Source organism: Cibotium barometz, chromosome 40, assembly GCF_041138505.1.
Source record: "Cibotium barometz isolate CiBa-2024 chromosome 40, ASM4113850v1, whole genome shotgun sequence".
Classification (NCBI taxonomy): domain Eukaryota; kingdom Viridiplantae; phylum Streptophyta; class Polypodiopsida; order Cyatheales; family Cibotiaceae; genus Cibotium; species Cibotium barometz.
This window is the reverse complement of record NC_141085.1, coordinates 19,079,782-19,085,781: the sequence shown is the minus strand read 5'-3', so window position 1 is coordinate 19,085,781 and position 6,000 is coordinate 19,079,782.

Here is a 6,000-nt window from a genome sequence, read left to right as displayed (position 1 = left end):
GAAAAGTATAATTACTAGTGCAAAGAAATTAATGAAGATTTTTATTTAATTTTAAGAGAAAATATGGTTGAATTTATCTTTTTGTATAGATAAATTTTTATGATGAAAGAGGAATTCCCACCATATTGGAATCCAATTAATTAAATGAAGAAAGTGTAATTCCTAGTGCAAAGTAGTCAATGGAGATTTTTATTTAAATTTTAAGAGAAAATTTTAATTAAATTTATCTTTTTGCATAGATAAGTTTAAACGATAAAAGAGGAATTCCTACTATATTGGAATTCAAATGTTTAGATGAGAAAAGTGGAATTTTTAGCTTAAAGGAATTAATGGTTATTTTTATGTAATTTTTAAGAAGAATTTTAATAAATTTAATTTAGGAAAAAGAGGAATTCCCATTATAATTGGATTACACTCATTGAAATGATAAAAAGAAGGATTTCAAGTTTATTCAAAAAAATAAGTATTGATATTTTAGTTAAAAGATGAGTTTCCATGATAATTGAGAAAAGATGGATTTGAATTAAATTCTAATGTCAAAAGATGGATTTCCATCATAATTCTACCTAATGAATTAAGGTTGAGAATTTATGTGGGAAAAAGAAAATCTTGGATAATTGAATTGGTAAAATCACTAAATGGATATTTACCCAAAAACTAGATATTTAGTTGAAAGTAATCCTGGTAGAACTAAACTGAATGAATTTAGTTAGACTACGTGAGGTTGGACAATAAACCTAATTGTCCTTCTCTCGATCTAAATCAGACAAAAACTTCGTGACCAATTCGAGTTACTAAATCCAAAGAATAGACTACCGAAACTAATCTAGTTTTTCCCTGACCAATCTCACCAAGAATCTAGTTGGATAAATGGATAAAATGACGGGTAGATTACCCTCATGAGAGATCAAGGATCCTCATTATGAAACTGGGAATTATCGAAAAAAGGGTCTTTGGAACCAATCTCAAACTGGAATCTCACTTGCATTGGAAACTCTGTTTTTCATTCAAAGGACTGTTTTACGCCAGAATTCTGGAGGAAGCATTTGGCTTATGTTTTTCTAAAGGAGGTTCGTTGGAACAGCTGGCGGGGAGTCGTCAAGGGACATCGCCCGTGTGGTGGCAAAGCCTGTCGAGGTCTTGACCAGCCTCGGTACGGTTAAAATGGTGCGCTTCTGGTACGATGGGCGAGGGCCGACGAAGCGGTCCCTGAGTCAAGTGCTAGGACACCTAAGGAGGATCCTAGAGGGTTCTGAGACGAGGCGATGCATGGGCTCGCGGTTGCTAGGACAGGCGTACGTCGAGGAAGATATCTGATGGACAAAAAGGAAAGGTTTTTGGAAACAAAAATTTGATACTGGATCTCGTTGGTTGGCCAGCTGGTCTTCAACGGAGAGTTCAAATGATGCATTTTTGTATTACAATGGACTTGGAATTTTGGAAAATGATGATCGAAAATATTATGATTTTATTCAAGGATTATCTTAAAGCCAGTCGAATCTGTTATAAATGGCGATTTCATATTGGGTGTGTAGGTGGTGTGCCTATTTGATTTTTGTATGAATCGTCGGCTAGGAGGCCTGGGAGCTCTTTTGCTCGGTACCCGGGCAGAAACCCAATAAAATCTTTATAAAAGAATCCCACCAATTCAGTGGTCGGGTGGTTGGCTAACCCATGGGCCGGATGGGGTTAGGCTGGATCGAAGGATTCCTGAGAAACAACTAGATACGATTAGTTACGTTAATCAGTTTAAATCCTGAGAAGACCTTGTTCTGTGGTAAGGGATCATTGGCTGTGCCTCGGAAATGAGGAAAAAAGCGGTGATTCCATGGACGAAGTGCAAGTCTCTTCTTGATCTGACCATGTGACTTCAGGCTTGGTCAGATCAGTTTAATTTAGTCAAGACTTGACTCGTTAGAGTAATCTCCTAGTTAAAAGATTTTTCACCTTCCTGGTGGCGGAATCGCCCGTGCCTTTCGGGCGAGGGGAGTCTTCCGGGCCCGGTCTCGGAGGGACCGGTAGCCTCTCATCCTGGACATCCACGGTCGAGGCCCCGAGTGTGCAGGACCCCCACCCCGTGCGGGAGGCCGATGCCGCTTCCGCCGCCGTCAGCAGTAGGAGCCCCGGAGCGGGCGGCGGGCGGGGACTTCACAAGGTAGTATTCACTGTTTGGTCACAAAAAATCTCTTTTATAAAAAGTCCTAACAAACAAAAGGGCATTGTGTAAGCACATTTTTTCAAGACAATGGCTTAATTAGCTTTTTCCAAAACAAATGTTATTTTGTCTTGCCCACAAATGCAACTGCCCAATGTGGGTGTGCTAGCTCGTCCGATCCTCACTATGTTATCACATTGCAAAGCTTCCATGGCTATGGGAGTTAAGGTAGAGCATTGTTCTATTGAAATAGCAATGTGTGAGGGTATAACATGAGTAAAGAAAGGGGGAGATCATGCACATTAAAAAGGAAGAAAGACTAAGGGTCCTAACTCAAAGGTTGATTTGTATGGTTACTTGTAAAAGGTAAAGTCAATGGTTAGAAGCACAAGAAGACACAGAGTGGGGGAATTTATTGACACATGGATGGCACAAGGGTAAATGTAATCATTGGCTTATTTTAAGAGCATGATTAATGTAATCATCATGTGATTAGCATCTTGAGTATCCCTTAGTTAATCCTTGTTTGAGTGATTTTTGTATTATTTAATTATGAAGTTTATTGCTTTCTATGAGCCTCCCTAGCAATGCTAAATTTTTACTTGGTATCAAAGCCCCCCTAGGGCTAGCTATAACAAAGTGATTAGTGTAATTGAGCATGTGCATAGGCTTCTTATTTTATTATCTTCTCAATCTACTTAGAGAGAGAACATGCTTTTTAATTTATTTCTCCTTGTCTTTACCATTAGGTTTTGAAGAACGAGAGAGGGACTTATAGCCATCAGGATTGAGCAATCATTATTGAAATAGTTGTGTGAGTCCAGCTCATCACTTCTCCTAAAATAGTTGTGTGAGTCCAGCTCATCACTTCTCCTAAAATATCAGATTGTCATCCTTGCATCTACATCCACCAATGCTCTTAAGGAGGCATGCAAAGCAAACAGTGTGGAACAAAGTGACATCAACGTAGGAAAGAGAGACTGCACAATCATTATTACAATAGTTATGTGAGTCCGACTCACTGCTTCTGCTAAAACATCACAATTGTTTGCCATCATCCTTACATCTATATCTAACACTCTAAAGGAGACATGAAAAGCAAATAGTGGGGAGAAAAGTGACATTAACATAGGTGTAAGATTCCTCCCTAGCCTCTCAAGATGTCCAGCATCTTCCCCTGTAATCAAATCCCTCTTCAAAAATATAAAAGATCTTGTTTCTACTTGTTTTGGCCTAGAGAGAGAAAATGTTCTAGAGAGAGATTATTCAGACTTTGGATATTTTTGGATGGAAAAATATCTCTTCTTATTAAAATAAGTTCCCCCGAAATAGAAGTTCAAAAAGATTTTCAGAAGGTGCATTAGAAATCAAGTATAATCTATTTAAGAGGCCTCATCCTAGGGGTCCAGATTTTCAAAAAAATTTAAATTAAGGTTTTGAGGGGCCAATCAGATTCATCCAAATGTGTGGAGAAGATAAATAGAAAAAATAAATAAAATCTTCCCAAAATGAGTAAATACTCACATAAGCTGAAGAGTGGACTAAGGACCAAAGGAATTCTAAAAAAATGGATTTTTGCCACCTCAAAATGGGAATTCCTCCCCTCATGAATGAGGCACCTACTTCACATGTGTAATGGAGTTTTAAATCATCAAAAATTGAGATATTTCATATCTCCTCTCTCCTAGTTCAAGTCTAGTTCCAAAAAGTAAGCTAAACTGACCTAAAAATGGTCAAAAATTGACCAAACTGATCTGAAAAATTCTAGAATCAGTTTGCTTGGTTAGGAGCTCACTTTTTCCTACAAATAGAAGCCTCCCCCTTTGTTGAAGCTTAATAGTGTTTTATGCACTGTTACTCTACTCCACCCCAGAGTCAAGAACTATGAATTTCTTAATAATTCATTAAGTTTTGACCATTCCCTCTTCTAAAGAATTGGTGGCCACTCTTGTTGCAAACAAGAGTAGATCCCTCAAACCATCAAGCCAAAGTAAAGCTCCCAGAATTGTTGTAAGTTAGTAATTTTGCCTTTTCTTTATTCTTTTAATGGTTTTTCTAATCTTGTTTTGTTTAAATTAAAAACTCTCATGCTATGCTTTGCTGGAAAGGCTTTCCCCCTCTCTCATTCTTAAAATCAGCCCTTCTTTATCCTACTTAAGTGATCTAATAGTGGGAATTAAACCTTTCATATTGTTTCTCTTTTAAAAGTGAATTTGATTAGTTTAGAGAGCTTAAAACCAATTGGAGATAATTTTTAAGTAATTTTAAGTTAGGAAAAATTAAAAAATGATCAGCCATACAAAGGAGGTTATGGCGAAATTTTTCTAAAATTTGGTGAAATAAGTTTTATCTTTTATCATCCAAAAAGAGTAATCCCCAGTGTAATTTTGATTTTATGCATAAATAAATGCATAAAGAAATTTATTTTTATTTCAAAAGAGTTATTTTCATCAATTTTCATTTTATGCATAAAAAGATGCATAAAGAAATTATTTTTATTTCAAAAGAGTTATTCTCATCAATTTTCATTTTATGCATAGAAAGATGCATAAAGAAATTATTTTTATTTCAAAAGAGTTATTCTCATCAATTTTCAGTTTATGCATAGGAAGATGCATAAAGAAATTTATTTTTATTTCAAAAGAGTTATTCTCATCAATTTTCAGTTTATGCATAGGAAGATGCATAAAGAAATTTATTTTTATTTCAAAAGAGTTATTCTCATCAATTTTCATTTTATGCATAGGAAGATGCATAAAGAAATTGTTTTTATTTCAAAAGAGTTATTCTCATCAATTTTCATTTTATGCATAGGAAGATGCATAAAGAAATTGTTTTTATTTCAAAAGAGTTATTCTCATCAATTTTCATTTTATGCATAGAAAGATGCATAAAGAAATTTATTTTTATTTCAAAAGAGTTATTCTCATTAAAATTGAATTTATGCATAGAAAGATGCATAAAAGATTTATTTTTATTTCGAAAGTGTTATTCTCCTTAAAATTAAAATTATGCATAAATAGATGTGTAAAGAATCTTTATATAAAAAAATAAAGATTCTCTTGCATTGTAAGAATAGATGTGATGAGATGGGATGTGAATCAGATAGATGAGAATGAATAGAGAATAGATGTGATGAAAATTGAAGTAATGAGAATGAGAGGTAGATAGATGTGATGATATGTGATATGAATCAATAGATGAGAATGAATGGATGGATAGATATGATGAGAATAGATGTGATGAGAATGAGAGGTAAATAGATGTGATGAGATGGGATGCGAATCAAATAGATGAGAATGAATGGATGGATAGATGTGATGAGAATAAGAGGTAAATAGATGTGATGAGATGGGATGTGAATCAGATAGATGTGATGAGAATGAGAGGTAAATAGATGTGATGAGATGGGATGCGAATCAGATAGATGGGAATGAATGGATGGATGGATGTGGATGTATGTGAAGGATGGATGTGGATGTATGTGAAAGAATGGATGTGGATGTGTGTATGTGAAAGGATAGATGTGGATGTGTATGTGATTAGTATGGATGTGGATGTATGTGAAAGGATAGATGTGGATGTGTATGTGTATGTGAAGGATGGATGTGGATGTATGTGAAGGATGGATGTGGATGTGTGTATGTGAAAGGATAGATGTGGATGTGTATGTGATTAGTATGGATGTGGATGTATGTGAAAGGATGGATGTGGATGTGATAAGCATGGATGTGGATGTGTATGTGATAAGTATGGATGTGGATTTATGTGAAAGGATGGATGTGTATGTGATAAGTATGGATGTGGATTTATGTGAAAGGATAGATGTGGATGTGTATGTGATA